A 21092-nucleotide genomic window follows, 5' to 3' on the forward strand; every position below is an offset into this window, starting at 1 on the left:
ATTTATTTTTAAAGCTATCATTTACTAAGCAACTTGATGAGAAACAAAAACAGAATGCATGAAATGTGTTTAGAGTTTTCAGTTTTAAGTTCTTTGTAGAAAACATAGGATCAAGAGACTTGACAGTGTGTGCAGGTTCCAATCCCATACTGGGATCCCTTTTCTGGAAACCCAGTATTCAAAAAGTTCTGAATTATTAGGTCATCAACCTATTTTAAGGCAAATTATTCAGTTTTTTATATGATTTAATTTTCTCTTTAATGAAACAGGACCTTGTAGTTGATGTTAACTAAGCTGCATGAATTCATATTGGTGGGAAATCCATCCTACTGAGTTTATTTAATGTTTTAATTGTTTTTTAATAGTCTCAAGATAATGTGATCCAAATGATGGAAAATAAAGTTATCTGGAAAAGCATTCTGAATAATAGATCTTTGCTGATTTTATACAGTACTCTATCAGTCTTGGGAAATTCCCTGCCTCATTTATCTGGTCATGCTTTAAATCTTAGAACCACACCTAAGGGAAGCCATAAAGTAGGGTCAATGGTCCTGTGAGGCTAATGCACACACACACACACACACACACACAAACTTAGAAATAATACAGTACTAGCAAAACCCCTCCAAGTTAAAGAATTAAATTAGCCATACTAACAGCCTAGAACACAATTATTGGTTGCCTCATTGTTGAGCAATTACATAATTGGCGATTTTTAGCAGAAACGATTTCTTGATATTGTCTACACAGGGTATTTTCTGACCCGAAAAAATGCAGGCAATAAATATCACAAGGTAACGCTGCCTTTACAGAGGCTTTTAAAATACTGTATATAATGACAGACACAATGAAGCTGTTAGGTAAAGGAAAATGTAACATATCATTTTCCATTATCATGTCAAAGCAATTATGTCGGCTGTTGAAAAAGGAATTATGCTTGTATGACTGTAAAAATAATTAGCGACAAAAAAAGGCATACAGGTATGGAAAGAAATGAGCAGTGTTTTATAACATTATAAATAAAAAAATGTTCCATGCAAAGAAAGGCAGTGGAAGCTTAGGGACCTGTGTTGCTGTAGTCTTTGTACAGGAAAGAAGGGTATGGCTTCTTAGAGCACTGAATTGATTTTTCTATGAGGTGCAATCTCTATAGATAGAAGGGGTCAACTTATCTAAGTATGGTAAAGAAGCTGAAAGATTGTTTAAAGGAGACAAGAGGGATGGAGTAAAAGGAGAATTCAACCCCCCCACGGTCAAAAGTCCCCCTCTCTGCCTCCCCCCAGAATTGTGTCCCCTGTAAAATTACTGACCGTACATGCAGAGTCAGTGCATGTGCAGAGCCGATGTGCTGTATAACTTCTACCAAACTTGACACATACTTTGTGTTTGAACAAAAGGTTTAATAAGGAAAAACTGAATCACAAGTCCAGGTTCAAGCACAGGGTCAGAGCAGGCAACAAGTAAACAGAGTCTTTGAAACAGGCACTAGATGGGGGTGGGGGCAGCAGACAAGCTGAAAATACAATAACAGGTCAAGGGTCAAAACCAAAGGAGAACAAGAGTGGGAACCCACTTACAAGCCAGGATACTCATGGGGTTGGACAAAGCAGGAAGGCTACTGATCCAGCACAGGTTGTCAGAGGAGGCAGACTTAAATAGACTCTTAATTGGGCCTTTGCCTGCAGCTGAAATTGTAGGTGATGTCAGATGAGAAAAACGGACAAAGGGAAAACTCACTGACCATAGCACCAAAAGCATGAGTCCTCCAGTGACTGAACATGTCAATAAACAGCAGGTCCCTGGTTGTAGATCAATGTGTTTCTGACATTCCAATTGCATTCAGCTTTACTGAATCTTTGTTTATTCCATCTTTGCATTCGTAAGGGTGTATTGTTATTGAATGGGGGGGGGGGTGCAGAAAGGGTCAAAGCTTAATTTATCCAAGCCTTATGGTACTTAGCAGCATATATACAAAATATTGTGTGACCACTCCACCCCCCAGTTTATTGGCTGTGTAGTTGCCATACTCCAATACCATTAAGCACAACACATCACAACTTTTGGGAGATTCACAACAGACACCCTACCGTGAGTCTACCCTTATAACTGGTGCAGTTTTAATATGCCTCCCTAATATTTTGTATTTCTGAGAGTATTTGTATTTTATCTGGAGATGTGGCAAGAAATAAAAAATGCATTGATCATATGCTAATATATGAGTTGTTAAAGGAATAGGCATGGAAATAAACCTGTCAACCTTAAAATCTGATCTCATTCTGATGAACTTTATCCATGCATCTGTGGATTTAATGGTAGTGGAAATTCTGAAACAACTTCTTGTCTGGTCAGCAGCAGACCTACAATATTGCACTGCTAATAAGACATGAATTTATCCAGAGCCCAGTATATGTGTAATAAACAAATATGTTAGTGACTGCGGCACACTTATAGCTAAAGCATGACTTTTATATATATTATTTCACATCAATATAAAATACATCTGCAGTCCAGTTTTGACCATAGCTATAGGTTAAAGAGATACTGACACCTGAAAATAACCTTTTTTATATCTATCATAACATTGTCTTTGAATGCTTTTTATAATTGTGCCATAAAAGTATTCCCTGATGCTTTTACATTACCTTTCTTACCCCCATGTTCCTGTATGAGGGGGCTGCCATATTTGTGCAGCAGGAGTCGGTTAGCATTAGAAACTCTAACTGACAGGCTGAGATGGGACAGTCAGATTGGCAAAACAGTCAGGTTTAGAAACTTCAAGTAACAATTACTTAAAAAACCAGGGCTATCAACGAAAAATAATCAACATGACATGTAGGCAACTTTTAATGTACATTAATATTTTGAAAAGAAAAATTTTAGTGTCAGTATCACTTTAAAGTATAAAAGATGATCCTGAGAGGTTGATGCAGTGATTTGTCAGAATAGCAAATAATAAAGTATACCAGGGAGAGCATAAGTTGGGGTCACTAATTATAAAAACCTGCACTAGTCACCACCATCATACAGTGCCTTGTAAAAGTCAAGTGTGAAAGTCACCAAACTCAATGGCGGAATAGACCGACTCCCAAAATCCCGTAAGTCTACCCTCAATTCTGTCTCCATGCCTATTACCACAATATAAAATCTTGGATCACGTACAATTTCAATGCAGAAGAAAAGTAAGCTAGAAAGTGCTAGAAAGCTGCTCTGGACAAAGCTGGATACATGAAATTATGCAAAGTGCAAACACATTAGCAGGAACCAGAACTACCGTCAGAGATAGCAAACTAAAACCAACTATGCCCATATAACTTTTTGTTCATTCTGATCATCAACCACTGACCCACCCTCAAAAGAACAAAAAAAAAAAACCTGAACTGAGCTATATCATGGTGAATTTTTATATTTTTGTTGAACAAATACTTATTTTATATAGATTGTAATAACTTATATCAAGCGCTATTTGTTTCAACTAGCCCTCATGTGCATGTATGTATTTACCCCATTTCTATGTCCCGTCTCAATTAATCGTCTTTAAAGGCATGTGATATCTAAAGGGAATGTGCAGGCCCTTGCACTTTATTCTTCTGATTTGCCACCAGTTTTTTTGCTCTTTTTACCCTTACCCACCATTTGCACCTTGCGCACTTCCCCACCATTAAAAAAAATATGTGCCAGTTGCCTTTTAGATAATGACATTAACAAAGTTGTCATTAGAAATCTAATAAAAGCTGGCTGTAGCAGCAGACACACTTTCTAGACAACTCTTCAGGTGGCATTTCCTGATAAAGGGCCATTGTTTGGCTTGAAACGTTGTAACTGTCCTGAGAGCCTAAGAAAAGCAAAATAAAGGCTTTTTAAACAGATATTCCTGTTGGTGCTGTCTGCTACAGTGTTTGTGGCATTTCCTGAGTGACAGCTGACAGTCACACAGCAAAGGAAAGGAAAGTACTGATTTTTATTGCTGGCCTTTATATAGTGATGGACATCAGAAACACTAGTGACGACTGCACTGGGACCCTTGGCAGTTCAAGTAATTTATGTCTTTCTTTGATATTTTTACACACATGTGGCCCATCGTGTGTGCTGCGCTGCTGCTTATGGTGCATGCATATCAATCTTCCAATAAAATACAAATGCACATCCTAACGCCAAGTTTTTTTGTAAGTAAATGATGTACTTTGATTAGTTTATCAAAGATTTATTGAACAAATATGAATTCTGAAAAACAAAAAACGTTTAAATAGCTTTGTTGCAAGGGTCAGACTGGGCCGGTGGGACAAAACACAGTGTACCCTGCCGGCCTAGACCCGCATCCTTCTGAAACCATTGCCAATGCCCCTGACCTCCCTCTCTGGCCCTGGTCATGGCTGCAAGACGTGTATTCGCAGAAGAGATAGAGGGGGCTTTACGACTGGACTGGGGGGCTGAGTACGAGTAGTGCCCACCATGTCTGAGAGGTGCTGTGTTCAAACCTCATAGAACTTATTTACTAAAACAAGTTTCACTAACACTTGGGGGTAGATTTCTTAATGGTCAAATTGAAAATTAGAATTTTCAAATTTTTTTTAAGGTCAAAAACTGTCATATTTAACTAGTGAGTTATTCAAATTCGATTAAAGTTTTTTAAAAAAAAATTAATTAGATTTTTGAGATTTATGATACTTTGACCCTTTAAGAACTCAAATTCGACTATTCACCAGCTGAAACCTGCCGAATTGCTGTTTAAGGGCAGGACTACATGGCCGCTTAAGCCGCAATCCGACACGATGCGCAAAATCGCAGGCGTCACGTCGGATGTGACGGAAACAAGGTAAGTAATTCAATTGTCGCATCGTGTTGCAGCATTGATGCAATGTGAAACAACTGTCGGATGCAGACGCTGCAGGATGCATCTGCATCCGACAGTCGTGTCATGTCGCATCAACAATGGGACACGATCGCGGCTGAATCGGCCATGTGGTCCTGCCCTAAGTCAATGGGAGATGTCCAGGGATCAATTTGGAGTTGTTTGTAGTTTACCTGACATCAAATTTTTTAAATTTGAATCAAATTCGATTCAAATTTGATTCAAGTTTTTTGGTCGATTTAATTCGAGTTAAAAAATATATATATATATTTTTTTTAATAAAATTCGGTTGAATTTCGAATTTATGGGAGTTTAGGGGAGCTTTGAAAAACTCAAATGAATTTGAAATTCAACCTTTGATAAATGTGCCTCTAACAGTTAACATAATGAAATCGCTATCAAGCAGCAGTGCATTGTTATCATTCTGATATACAGTAAATTAAAAAAGAAAGTCAATTTGGATTGGCTGCAATTAACTGCACTGATGCAATTATGTATTAAAATTAATTAATGGGGTCCTTTAGGACACATATAGACAGATTTTTTTTTCACGCGTTTCTTGTGCATTGCAGTGGCAGACTTGAGTGCTCCTAAATGTATAAGCTAGTTGATTTCATTTTGTTTAGCCTGGTTGTACCTCTAAACATGTTGGTTTAGTTCAACTTTTACACTTTACTTTAGTTCAATTTTATTACACATTTTTTTAAATGCAACATGCTGCATTTATAGGGGTTGTTCACCTTTAAATTAACTTTTAGCCTTACTGAGCATTTGTTTTTAGATGGGGTCAGTGACCCCCATTTGTAAGCCATTTGCGCAAATGTATTCACAATGCGAATTCGCAAAAACCAGAAAGACGGGCACAGCGGTGCACTATTTTAGCGTTCAGGAAAAAGCCTGGGCAATACAACCATTTGCGAATAAATATGCACTGTGCAAACTTTATAAATAACCCCCAATGACGTCTGTTAAAAATGTCTATAAATGCAATATAAATGCAATATGTTCACTTTGAAGTATTGTAGACCATGTTCATGTGCAGATGTGTAGTATTAACCAATTGTATTTTAAGTTGAGCAACTCCTTCATTTCAAATTCATGTGTAACATTGTTCTAATTTAATATAGTTACTTTAAGTATCCTGACACCAGAAATTGAACCTTTTTTTACATCTACCAAAAAATTGACTTTGTATGCTTCTTATAATTTTTCCATAAAGGATTTGCCCAATGCTTTTACATTACCTAACTGACTCCTGTGATCGCCTATGAGGGGGCTGCCATATTTGTGCAGCAGGAGTCTGTTCGTATTAGAAACTTTAACTGACAGGCTGAGATGGGACAGTCACGTTGGCAAAACAGTCAGGTTTAACTAACAATTACTTACATAAACCTCTCAGCAAAAAATGTGACCAACATGACCTATAGGTAACTTTTAATGTACATTCGTATTTAAAAAAGTAGTTTTTTATTGTCAGTATCACTTTAAAGTTTACTTATTTTCCCTATTTATCCTCCATAGTGTACGTCGCATGCCTAAGATTGGCGTTACGCAGCATGAGAACTTCACTATGTCTTACTGGCAGCTTAATGAAGCTATTTTTCAGAGAGACATGTCGTTTGGGTCTGAAGAAGATACCTACACAGTTCTGAACCTTGCTGTCGCTGTGAGTAAATCATCATGCTGGTTTTGTTTTCTAGTTTCACAATTGACAGTAGACACAGTTTTTCCTTGGGATTCTTCAAATATTCAGTGGATTGATAACACACCCACCTCAAATATAAGTTTTGCATTATTATAAATAACTCAAGTGCCGCATATATTTGATATCTTTGTAAGAATGTGCCTTTTGCACTTTTAATAAATGAATGCTAAGGAGTTCCAGAAGGTGTCAGAAGCTAGAGTAACCTGGGGGGTCCCTGGGAGTTAGGGAGTTAAGTGAGCAGTGTAAGAATTGTTGATAGTGATCTCTTGCTTTAATTTCCTTTTGGTAATTTTAAGTAAATTTTCCTTTTTTTAATCCTCTGATCAATATGCCCATGGGTACTAATATAAAGTCAATCCTCCTTTTGCTACTACTCTTCTAGATGCTGGATAATTGTTGGTGGTATTTGCTTCCATTAAGTTTTAGTGAGGTTGGGCATTTTGCTGGGCAATTAATTCTGGCTCTATGTCAAGTGTGTGGGGGGGGGGGTCTGTGAAGGCCAGTCAAGTTCTTTTATAGGAAAGGACTGTCTTAAAACTGTTACAAAAATCTAGGCAGCATGGCATTGTCATGAATGTCTGTGCTTTGTAAAACTAAGGACTGCTTTCTCTATAACCAGTGGCACTAGCACAAACCATAAGAAAGAAACCATTTTTATTCCTCCACCAAACTTTACAGTCAAGATTATGTATTGGGGCATGTTGGGTTTTCCTGGTATTCACCATATGAATACTAGTTGATTTGATTTCCAGGTAGTACTCTATATTCATTACTCCAGGTCAAGCATTTTCAGTGCTGCAGAGACAAATGTCATTGACTTTTACACCACTACATCATCATATAATCTATGAATATATATAAAGTATTTTCATATTTTTTCTAGCTCTTTAAACCAATACACCAATAATTACTGTTTTGGACTGGTGAATAATAATTAATATTATTATTGCTATTATTTTAGGCAACGCCTGATATGTTTCCCGAATATCAAGAGATGCTTAACAACGCTATTACAAATTCAAGCTCCTCCTTGTTCCAAGCCAGAACTGTCAAGGAACTTTTATGGGGTTACAATGATTCTTTCTTAGAACAAATACCTCTCCCTGATATCGATACATCAACTGGAGTTTTCTACCCGGTATGTATAAACTGGGAGTGACGGTCTAAGAGAATGCCACATAATAAATATTGTTATTACAAAATGTATGGAAAAGCTTGAAGTGGGTGTTTAATTGTTGCTTAATACCTAGAGCTCATATGAATAGTTATATGAATAGGTTTTTTTCTATGATGGTTGATTCATACTGTTCTCTCTCTATTCATCTCCCCGCCCAATCTGTATTCTATCTTCATTGCTGCTACCATAATCCTTGTTTATTCCTTCTTTTTAACCTTCCCTTTTCACATTTTCAATTTTTTGGGGGGGGGGGGGTTTGCTATTTCAGTCTCTTGAAAGTTTCCAAAAAAAACGCCTAGTCAAAATATTCTGCAGGGATAATTTGTAATGTTTTAGGACCACCATTCCATTTGGTTTTCCACATTAGTGACACTAAAGGCTTCAATTAATTCATATTATATTTCCCTTTATTAATGTATTAATGTTCTGTCTACTGTGACTCCTCTCCAACATGATGTAGTAGAGGGTATATAGGATTTTTTTTTATCTGTGGGTTCCTAGTTTATGTTGCATAGTGGATCAGGTTTAAAAAGCCATATCCATAAAGTCTTATTCAAAAGTGCTCTGCCTTACTTTGCCTTAGATTGTTTCTTTTTTGAACAATCGACTGTTTGCTTCAGAGGGATAAAAATTCCTTCATAACTTCAAATGAAACCAGTCCCTGAATTATGTTTGTAGAGTTGCATCTGCCGGTACACTTTAGGGAGAGAAGCGCACAGCACTTTTCATGCTTTAATGTGGAACTTTCTTGCTTCTAAACTGGCATCAGAGAGATTATAATATGTCGCTCATATATATTTATACATAGTGATAATAACCCTGCCTTCAGTGCCTCTCATGTAAACATTCCCAACCTGGCTAGTCATTCTTCCTTCTGACCTTCTGGACTATTTCTTAGTGTAGTCGCTCTTCTATGGAATGTCTCTATTTTAATAAAGTTACTTTTTATTTATTTAAGTTATTTTATTTATTTTTATTTTAGCTTTTGGTTTCTTTCAGAAAAGTCACACGCCTCTGACCCTTAATTCAGACCCAAACCGGTATTCCACTCACTTCTAACCAAATAGGCTAACTTTTCTTTTCTATAGCACGCTCATATTGTCTTTATACATATGGACTCTGGATAATGAAATCTGCAAATAAGAAACATGATCCTGACTTAGAGAACTACAATAGTGCACTGAATGTCTTTGAATGTTCAACAAAATGGAGTCTAGAGTTGAATATAATCTGTATGTTCAGTGTATAGCCCAATTTATTGTACAGTGCTACAGAATTTCTTGTTGCTTTATGAATAACTAATAATACAGCTCTTAATCCCAGCCTCAGACAACCAATTTCTAATGTCCTTGACTGTAAATTAACAATTGTTTTAAAACAATTTGCATTGAAAGTGCAAGAAAAATAAAATGCTTACATTAATCTGAATATATGCTTATAAAATGCCTTTCTTTTTCTTCACACAGTATAATGGAACTGTTGATGGCCCTTATAATGTGTATAATGGAAAAGATGACATAAGTTGCAATCATCGACAGATATCAGGGAAAAAGGTGAATGGTTATTATTACTCTGTTATCTTACCATTAACACTGACTCTTTTTCCACTGTGTCAGCCTCTCCCACATAAGCCACACGTATAACTGCAAAGAATACCTAAATGAAGGATGCTTTCAAATTGATTAATTTACATAGTTTTCTTTAAATATTAATATAATGGGAACATTTCGTTTTGCTGAGTGTTGTAATTGTCCTGATGTTTTTAACTTAAGGGGCAGATTTATCAAGGGTCGAATTTCGAAGTTGAAAATACTTTGAAATTCAACCATCGAATTTAAATACTTCGAATATGAAGTTTTTTCATCAAATTTGGCAATCGTTCGATCGAATTAAAATAGTTCGATCTCTGCAATCGATCCAAGGATTTTAATTTGATGTGTAAAGACTTGGGAAAAGTTTGTAGAAGGTCCCCATAGGCTAACATAGCAATTCGGCAGGTTTAATTTGGCGAAGTATTGAAGTCAAAGTTTTTTTAAAGAGACAGTACTTCGATTATCAAATGGTCGAATATCCAAATCGAATTCGAATTAAATTCGAAGTCATAGTATCCTATTCGATGGTCGAAGTATCCAAAAAATTACTTAGAGTTTCCAATTTTTTGAAAATTCCCTCGAATTCACTTCGACCCTTGATAAATATGCCCCCAACAGAAATTGCAAGTATAAAGGGACGTCTTGGCATATTATTCCCTTTATCACTCTCTCCTTTTCCTTGTTATATATTTTTTTTGAATATCACTCAGTAGCCACTAGCCTTTTTTAACGGATTGTAATATATAAAGTAATAAAAGATAAGGACTTATGGAGGTTATTTATTAAAATCTGAATTTTTTAAATAAAAAAGTCAGACCCAACTAGAATCCACAATTTGACCTTATTTATTAATAAAAAAAGCACAATTTAATTGGATCTATTGAAAACTCAATACAATTAAGAGAAACCCCTAATCGTAAGATTTTTTCTGAGATTTTCCCAAATTACTCAATTTTTTCACGATTTCTCCTGAAAAGACTTTTTGCCTGAAAATTCAGAAATAGTCAGATTTCTGGATTAATTCCAGCGCAGACCACAGAAACTTCCAAATAGGATAGGGTCCTTTCCCATTGACTTATATACAACTTTGGCAGGTCTTAAATGCAAGATTTTTGGATTTGGACTTTTCCCATCCTTGGGGTATAATAAATCTCCAAAAAATTGTTTTTTCCCAACTAAAAATTCAGATTTTAAAGTAAAAAGGACTAAAATTTTTTGAGTTTTTGGCATTCGAACTTAATAAATAACCCCACAGTGCATACACAAATGCTGTATTCTCTTAAATTAGGTGCAAGTTACTGAAGGATGGTGGTAACTGAATATTCTCTTATAGGTCACTCTCATATTGGAATGGTGACCCCTGTAACATGATTAATGGTACAGGTATGTACAAAATAGACTGCACTAGTTCTTTATTTGACTAGAATAACCTTTTAAACATCCATCCTAATTGGACGGCACAATTAATGTAGTATGCAGACAAAACATGAACACACAGCATAGCCATTGCTATTTTTCACAAATGCACATGATGTATATGTTTTGCAGATGCTGTCTTATATCCTCCATTTGTTAAACAGAAAAATCACCTTTACTTATTTTTGCCCGATGCCTGCAGGTATTTTCATACTTTAATAATCAGCAGATATACAGTATAATGCTCAGATCTGTAGATACTCAGATTTGGTTGGTAGAGAAAACTAGTGATAGAGCCTTGAGTATTTTTTGCAAATATCTTCATGTCTAACCACATTGGTTGGTGGTCTCTATGTTTCCTTAATTTCAGAGTGGATATATTTAAAATATTGTATTTTAAGCAATACATTTTGATTTCCAGTATTGTAGATTATTCAAACCAGTAACACAAATCTGCTTTATAACGGGAGCTATTAAAACCCTCTTGTTTGCTGACAATGTGCCCTTTGGTGAATTAGGAAACACTCAGTTCTGCACTTAAATTGTTGTGCAAGTAAATGTGCAAAACTTGTTAGCAACTGGTTTATGCACAAGTATGGAATATGTTATTCAGAAACCCATTATCCAGAAAGCTCCGAAATTTGCGGAAAGGATGTCTCTCATAGACTCAATTTTTTCCAAATAATATTTTTTTTTAAAAAAAAGATTTATTTTTTTCTCTGTAAAAAAACAGTACCTTGTACTTGCTCCCAACTAAGATACAGTATGATCAATCCTTATTGGAAGCAAAACCAGTCTATTGGGTTTATTTAATGTTTACATGATTTTCTAGTAGACTTAAGTTATGAAGATCCAAATTATAGAAAGAAATCACCAGGTCCCACACATTCTGCATAACAGATCCCATACCTGTACTAAATAATATTTGTATTTTGATCCCTTATCTGGAAAAACCCCAGTCACTCTGGGTAATAAATCCTATGCCTGTAAAATCCAAACCTCAACACATATTAATAGCTAATAACTCCCAGTGGAAAAACATAATAAAACTGAAAAGTTTAAAATGTTCCTTCTGGATGTCAAATGCCAAAAAATCAGGATGTTTCTCTACATTTAATATATTACTTTACAACAGGTCCCTGTATGGAGTATTTCAAAGGGAATATAAACTGAAGGGAATAAAAATTAATCGTTTTGTGGTGCCAAAAGAAGTTTTTGCATCCTCTGCAGAAAATCCAGATAATCACTGTTTTTGCAAAGATATGAAAGTTACAAGAAATTGCACTGTTGCTGGCATTCTGGAGCTCAGAGCCTGCCGAGACCGTAAGCCGTTAAAAAAATTGGATACTTTACTTTTCTATCGACTAAGTGCTTTAGTATATTATGAGTGTAAATAATAAATATTCTTTACAGAATGGGCTCGGGAAAGCATTCAGCTAAATGGTTAATTCACTCGACTTTTATTCTTTGGTTTCAAATACTAATACTATTTCAAATAGATACTATAACAAGTCCTTCAAATATTTTCAGACCTGAAGCAATTGCAAGAAACGGCTCTTCAATTGTTGTTTGACATCTGTGTGTGTTATCTACACACCTGTTGTATAAAGAGCAAGAAGAAGAAAAAGGGGTGTTTACTGTCCCTTCTCCCTTGTGGTCAGTTTGAGCAATGTGCAGGTTCTGGCTCAAACAGAGTTCTTCCCAAGTTCTTCTGAGAAGTCTGGTTAAAGTCCTTTAAATTACCACACCTGGAGACCCTTGTAACACAGAGGAAGCATTTGATTCATTTAAGCTTAGAATTCCAACATAGCATTTAACCACTTCAGACAAATTGTCTGTCACTATATCACAGTTTATGATTTTATAGTCTTACAAAAACATATTTACATATTATTAATTACAAAGATTAACTAGACATTTCATTAGACCTTAATTCAGTTATTCAAATTCAGTTTTCCTTAGTTGATTCGTACATACATGGAATCACTTGTTAGAAGGTAAATGTTTCAGGACAAGGGGCTCGCTAGAACTTTAATTATCATTACCCATCTGATCAACACTATTTGTAACTCAATTAGGGATGTAGCGAACTGTTCGCCTGCGAACTAGTTCGCGCGAACTTCGACCGTTCGCGTCCGCCGAATGTTCGCGAACGTTTGGGAACGTTCGCAGTTTGAGTTCGCGTTCGATCGTTCGACCATTCGACCATTCGAATTCCTTCGACCGCTAAAAATCGAACGATTTCCATTCGTTCGAACGATTGTAAGCATTCGATCCAATGAAAAGCATTCGATCGAATGGCTTCGATCGTTCGATTCGAATGAAAATCCTTCGATCGAACGATTAAAATCGATTTTAGCTGTGTTCGAAGTTCGCGAACTGTTCGCGAACGTTCGCATTTTTTGCCGGTGTTCGCGAACGGCGTTCGCGAACACCAAATCGGCAGTTCGCTACATCCCTAAACTCAATATGCTGATGCTTGCTTGAATTAATATGCTGACTTCTTGTTTATTCGGAACTTTTGGGACATTCCAGAAACTGAGTGATGCTCCATAGTCAATAGACTCAAAACAAGCAGACGGCACTTCTGGAAAGGATTTATTGGGGTTGCTGCTGTAGAACCTAACGCATAGGTAACAAGTCATTGTCAACAGCTGGGTTTTTATACAAAAAGTAACAGTGACCCCTAGTGGGCTTTAAATAAAATCACTACTTTATTTAAATATATCTAAAAACTTTTTTTCGTGATGCTGTTAAAAAAGATTAAAAACCAAACAAACTGCCAATATTAATGTCTTGTTGAGGATGGTCCTGTTCAGTATAGTACAATTCTCTTGTTGAGATGACAAATATTATAAGGAAAGGGTGAGGGAAGGGAGGGGGGGGGAAAGAAAATCTTTTTTCTGAATGATACATAACCCCTGGACTATTCTAGATGGGTCCCCCTTACCTACTGGGGATCCAGAAATCTCTTATATCTAGTAGAAATAGCTAATATCATGTCTGAAGTTTAGACCGTTAGGGATTCTGGTGTCCAATTTAAGGATCCAGAAAACCTCTCTAAGATTTAGTCTGTGAATAATTAACTGTTATTAATAATTGTAATAAACAGTATGTTGGTCGCACATCACGCATGCTGAAAGAGAGAATAAGGGAGCATATTAGGAGTATAACCAATAGGGAGGAGACTACCCCGGTTGGTAGACATTTCAAAATATGTTCACCAAGTGGGACTAAGGACCTAAAAGTTAAAGTAATTGAAAAAGTGAAAGTACCGAGCAGAGGAGGGGATATCATTCACAGACTAAATCTTAGAGAGGCTTTCTGGATCCTTAAATTGGACACCAGAATCCCTAACGGTCTAAACTTCAGACATGATATTAGTGGGGGCACTGTTTGACTGAGCACCTGGTTGGTAATACGCGGTGAGCAGTAGCGGTCCATTCCTTTTGTTTTCTATCTTCAGAGATGCTCCATAGTCAGCATCATTTTCTCTAACTCTACTCTAATATTACTCATACTTTTCTGCCTGACCTGTTTCTAATGCTTACAGGGCCAACCTCTGCCCCAACACTTTTGACTATAACATTTGTTAAAAGGGTAAAATGTGTGCCCAAATGCCAATACTGAAAAACAATACTCTTTTGAAAAGTAATCACACTAAAAAAATGTAAATGTTATTTTAGGTAAACCAATTTTCCTTTCTCTGCCTCATTTCCTGCATGGAAGTCAGTTCTTATTGGATTCTGTGGGAGGCCTGAAGCCCAATGAAGATGAGCATAGGAGCTACATTGATGTTGAGCCTGTAAGCTAAAACTCAATTAACTTCCCTGCATATTATGATTTTAAAACCACTAGTACTAGAGCTTGTGCAAGGTTTGAGGATGCAATAAGCAAATGTCTTTGACAATAAGAATGCTACAGTGACAGCAAATACTATTTGGCCGTATGGCATTGACTAAAACCCAGACACTACAATACAAAAAGCGTTTGTCTAGTGATGGCATCTGCTAATAATGTAGCATTAGATTAAACTATTATGGGGCAATGTAAAATGTTTTGTTTCGAATGTTAGCAACCAAGATTTTCATGGTTTGACAGATTTCAGACCTCAACTTGTTTGTGAACAAATGGCTTTTGCTAACATGCAAAGTGTATGTAATAAAATGTCACAATTGTGTTTTTTGAGACAAAATATTTAACAAAACTCCAGAACAGGTGTTAACACTAACCTTTGCTTAGCAATAATGAGCGATGTAATATTCGCTAACGAAAGATTTTACATTGCGAGCAGCACTAGATATTCTCAAAAATGCCATTTTAAACCCTGTTTAGTTAGTTTTGTGTCAAATGAAGAGTTTTGAAAGTGTTTAACCTTATAGACTTCTGTTTTTTTTGTCCCATTGTATATGTTTTATATGATCCTCATACAGTAGGTGCAGTACTGGTAATTTCAAGAGGTTTATCACAGTGCAGGCAATTATGACTTGTTAATGCTCTAAAAAAGAAATGCTTGTAACATTAGTAAGATAACCAAAAGATAGCATTTTGCACAAGGATACACTACATTGGTCATAACAGCCTGAGGATCAACCATTGTGAGATCTAAAAGTATATTTCAACTGCTCTGAGTGATGAGCCATTAACAGCAAGAAAATCAAAACACTTCAAATACAGCACAAAAGTATTTAGACCTATGTCCAACTGAAATTCTGTTTGGTGTGATATTTTTACGAGCCTTTTTTAATTGTGTTTATGTTTGAAAAAAATCATAAGGACAAAAACCTGAGATTTGCTGTTTGAATCAGCTTCCAATACTTTGTACAGCCATATTATGCAGCAATTATAGCTTTAGATATTTTGGGGGTAAGTATGTAACAACTTTCCAGCTGTTTGGGAGTTTATTTTGGCCCATACTTCCAGGCAGATTTGTTTAAGTTATTTAAATACCACTGTTTCTCAATAGAATTAAGATCAGGGGTTTGACTGGGTTATTGTAGATAATTCACCTACCAAAGGTTACTTACATTAATACGGCCTTATTTTACTCGTTATTTTAGGAATGACCTGCTTAGTGCTCCACAGCACCCCTAAAAGGATTTCTTCACCTTTAAATTAACTTTTAGTGTTATGTACAGAGTGATATTCTGAGACAAATTGTTTTCATTTGGTTTACATTTTTTATTATGTGTGGTTTTTGAGGTATTTAGCTTTTTATCTAGCAGCTCTCCAGTTTGAACTTCAGCAATCTGGTTGCTAGGGTCCAACTTTCCATAGTAACCATGCATTGATTTAAATAATAAGACAGGAATATGAATAGGAGAGGCCTGAATAGACAGATGAGTAATAAAAAGTAGCAATAACAATAAATGTGTGGCCTCACAGAGCATTTGTTATTAGATGGGAGCAGTGACCCCCCATTTGAAAGCTGGAAAGAATCAGAAGAAGAAGAAGGCAAATAATTTAAAAACTAGTAAAAAGAAAAAAATGAAGACTAATTGAAAAGTTGCTTAGAATTATCCATTTTATGACATACTTAAAGATAATTTAAAGGTGAACCACCCCTTTAGGGACAATGCTTGCAATTTATTTTATAATTCTGTTTTAACAAGATGCCCAGGCCCTGCTAATGAAAATCTGCTTCTCAGCACAGTTTCAATGGCCTGGAGCACATCAGCCAATAAGAATGGTCCAAAATTACTTCTGCACAATGTGCAATGCTGCTCCTTATTTAGCCTAAATGACTAGAGGGAAAAGAACATTCTTAGCAAGAATTATTTTATTTGCACATATTGGGCAGAAATAGGGATGCAGTGACTCCTCTTTGTTCAGATTAGGCCGAATACCATAACATACCCAATCAACAATTTACATATGTAAATTATCTTAATCCCAGGAGAAATATTTACAATTTCTGTAGTCACATGGTCTAAAGTCATGGGATTTTAAAGGTTTGGATTATTTTTGGTCAGGGATATTTACGATTTGAAATCAGAAAAATGCTACTACATTAATTGAAAAAGAAGATACAGATATGGGATCAGTTATCCGGAAACACATTATCTAGAAAGCTCTGAATTACGGAAAGGTAGTCTCCCATAGACTCCATTTTATCCAAACAATCCAAACTTTTAAAAAGGTTTTCCGTTTCCTATGTAATAATAAAACAGTACCTTGGGTATAGGATCCCTTATCTGGAAACCCGATATCCAGAAAGCTCTGAATTACGGAAAGGTAGTCTCCCTACTCGGTGATATGCTGTTTTCTCACTGATGGGGTGATTTGGAGGGAAATAATGGGTTGGCTCCATCAAGGAAGGGACCTAGCCATGGTTGATACCACCTGTAGGCCTCGCACAGAAGGTTTTAGATGGCAAGATATTAATTTTTATTTCTTTTCAAATTGATCTGCTAAATCATTTAAACAGAATGGAAAAAAAATCTATAAAAACCCTCTATTTGCATGAATCACAGCAAAACAATGAATCACATCAATCAAGCTAACATTGTGAATTTGTTTTCAGGGTGATGTCAAAACTGCATTCAGACTTTGTGTTCCCTGTTCTATGGTTAATTGAGGCGAGCAAATAAACATTACTATTAGGATATACAGGTAATATTAATACATGTGGGGTTATTTGCCCTTATCGCTGTTGTTTCCATTGTTCCTCATGGTATGTTAAAATAATGTGCAGCTTTTGGTTCCCAGCACAAATGTTTTAAATAGTTGTTGCTGGAATTCTAAAGGGAACCATACATGGAGCTGAACTGTACAAATTGGCTGGCAGACCCAAAAAGAAAGATACCATACAAGGGGCCACATCTATGGCTATCTTTGTTAGTTCCACTGATTGAGCCAATGGCATGAAGAGGACCTGCAGCTCCTATTCAATACCTGATTGATGAAAATATACTCTCAGGGCAGACAGGGCATCCCCCCCAATGAAATTTGCTGACAGGGCAGTCCCCCCTGTCCATAGATGCTCATATGATCGGGCACGATCGTCATAATTGGCCAAACTGCCCTACCAAACCTAAGCATATATAGCCAGTTTAATTCATGTGACTTTATTCTCTATCATTCTAATGTTATAGTCCAATTTTGTATTTTTTTGTCACTTATTGCAATTGGATAAACTGCTGTTTCTTTCTTGTTTTTAGACATCCCTCATAACTGATGATGCAGCGAAAGATTTTAAGTCCATAGTGATTAATCCAATGAAGACTATTGAGATAGTTGCAATACAATTTGTTTGCGTTGGTTCGGCTATGCTTTTGGGATGTTCAATCCCACTTTGCATCGAAGCATCGAAAAAGGGAAACGGTATGTATGGAGGGGTTTCTTGTATGAATTATTAAAGCTGATTATTATATGATACATTGTTGGACTATTGACTCAGCTGTGTCTAAATAAATGGAATGATACAAACGGCTTAGCTCGGAATTACCTGTATGCATTGTAACATCCGACTGCTACAAATCAAGGTCTTAACTCTTTTGGTCTGTACAGGATACTGGGTACCTGCAGATTAGAATATCCACTTCATCACCAAAGTAATACTCTTGTAATGTGTGACTAATCACTTAATAGAAGTGATACTTGTTTCAGCATGGAATGCAGCTATTTTGTCCAAATTGGGTACATGTACCTTCCTTTCCTGAACATGTGTTTTAGGCACCATTAAATAAACATCAAGTATTTTACCACATACCTGATAGAAATAATAATGTGTCTTCAAAGAAGTGTATTCTCACAAAAGTAATTGGGATGAAATTCTTTATAGATATTCAAAGGGATTATTGTACCCAGTTTGTAAATCAGTGTCACCTCCTATTGTTTCATTGGCAGTTGCCTCCTCTTTTCAGATCAGCAAACAGAATTTATTGCCAAAAATTCAAAAGAGTTCTGTTGTTTGTCAAAACACTAGACTGTGACAGCTCCATGAGAGCTAAGGGCAACATAGAATTTTTAGTTTTTTTTAGAGATAATCTATGTCAGGAGAACTTGTGTTGTGCAAGTAAAGGTGGCCATACACGGGCTGATAAAAGCTGCTGACAGGCTGAGTCAGCAGTTTATTGGCCAGTGTATGGGGCCCTCCAACGGGCTTCCCCATCGATATCTGGCTGAAAGTCGGCCAGCTGTCAATTAGGGATGTAGCGAACTGTTCGCCGGCGAACTTGTTCGCGCGAACTTCGACCGTTCGCGTCCGCCGAATGTTCGCGAACGTCGCGCGACGTTCGCATTTTGAGTTCGCGTTCGATTCGAATACAAATCGTTCGACCATTCGACCATTCGAATTCCTTCGACCGCTAAAAATCGAACGATTTCCATTCGTTCGAACGATTGTAAGCATTCGATCGAATGAAAAGCATTCGATCGAATGCTTCGATCGTTCGATTCTAATGAAAATCGTTCGATCGAACGATTAAAATCCTTCGATCGTTCGAATCGAACGATTTTAGCGGGTGTTCGAAGTTCGCGAACACCAAATCGTCAGTTCGCTACATCCCTACTGTCAATCGGACGGGAATAAAAATCCCGCCGGATCACGGACCTCATTTGTTAGTTGATGCGGTCCCGCGATCCGACCACCCATTTAGCCATCATTATGATCCGATCGTTGGGGCCTAGGGCCCACAATCGGATCAGCCCAATATCGCCCATCTCAAGGTGAACATAACGGGGAGAGATCCGCTCGTTTTGCGACTTCACCAAATGAGCATATCTCTCCGTGTATGGCCACCTTTATAGTTCTGCACAATTTATTATTATCAGCAAAAATAGAAACAGTACTTTCAATGCCCAACTCCAGGTCATTAATAAACAAGCTGAAAAGCAAAAGACCAAGGGGTCCGTTTACTAAAGTGCGTTAAAAATATTCGCACAATTTATAGACAATTTATAGACAGAATTTTCGCCAAATATGTTATCGCCAGTTTACTAACCTGCGGTAAATATAAATTTGCGAATTTTCTTGCGCAAGAATAATTGTTCGCCAGTTATCGCATTCACTGAAAATAACGCTACGTACATATTAACGCTTGGTTTACTAAACAGCGAAATGTGCTATAGACAAAATTAACGCCAGAATATTCGCAAACTTTTACCGCCATCTATGTACTGGCGTAAAAGTATTTTTTTCGCCAGAAAATTCTCAAGGGGAAGGAAATATCCCATAATAATGTTTTTTTTTACCCATAATTCTTTGCTGACAGGAGACAGATCTGTAGCTATTGCTGACAGGGTGTTTTGGCTTCTGCTTCCATGTGGTGCAACAGCAGCAGTTTCAGCTCAGAGTCGTATTATTGGCAGCGGCATCAAAGTCCAAGGATTCGTCAGCCTCTACACTTTTTTGGTTTCATTGTGATTGGCTACATTAAACTGTGCATTTCTATGAAGCAAAGAGATTGACTGGTATGATTTCTTGTTCCTATGATTCTATTGGCAGAAGGGTTTATATGATACAGACATGTTTGATTGGTGTTACTCTGGTAATGTTGTTGGATGGTATAATCATCAGTCAATAAAGTTTATAAGTTTTGAAGATGCATTTCTGGCCATAAATGTCACAGTAAAAATTTCCCATAATAACCGCCATAAAACAAGACTATTTTATAGCATATATATTCGCAAAAACTTAATTTTTCGCCAGAAAATTCGCAACTCGCTAAAATTACCACTAACGTAAGCTGGTTCCTTAACGTAGTTACCGCAAGTGATCGCAATGACTTCTGAGCGCATCGCTGTTTAGTAAACTTAGTCGCTGCGAATATTCTGGCGTAAAAATATTCTCAGCGATAACATGCGGAAACTTAAAGTCAGATTTACCGCACTTTAGTAAACGGACCCCCAAGTACTAACCCCTGCAGTACTCCACTAATTACACTAGTCCAATTAGAATATGTTCCATTTACCACCCCTCTTTGTAATCTGTCCTTGAGCCAGTTCCCTATTCAAGTGCAACTATTATGATCCAGGTCAATATTAACACAAGTCCTTTCATTTGTTTTGTAGCTAAAATTGAAAAGGTGCCACTTCTTCTTTTTCAGGTAAAGCTGACGGTAAACCTGCATAACAAGTGGAATACATATCCAGATGATTCTATGGGTCTCACCAATATTGCTCACAATAAAGTTCAGTTAACACTGCCTGACTGGAACTAATTCACTCTCTCAAACATTAATTTCCATGAAATGTTAATTTTATTAAATTGTACCCAGAATTTGCATAGAAAAAAGCACCTGTGGAAAATAATGTCAAAATGATAAAAGCAAACAGTAAAGATACATCACAGCTAATTTTTTTATGTAATTAAAGTGTTATGCATATCCAAAAACAAACTGTTCTGTTCTG

The 21092-nt window shown here is 36.6% G+C and overlaps 1 pseudogene; it reads left to right on the forward strand.

The window, feature by feature from the left end:
* The first annotated feature begins 2237 nt into the window (after nt 1–2237).
* On the forward strand, nt 2238–21016 carry LOC108710274 (annotated as a pseudogene).
* Nucleotides 21017–21092: the final 76 nt, after the last annotated feature.

The sequence above is a fragment of the Xenopus laevis genome, chromosome 3L, assembly GCF_017654675.1.
Source record: "Xenopus laevis strain J_2021 chromosome 3L, Xenopus_laevis_v10.1, whole genome shotgun sequence".
NCBI classification, from domain to species: domain Eukaryota; kingdom Metazoa; phylum Chordata; class Amphibia; order Anura; family Pipidae; genus Xenopus; species Xenopus laevis.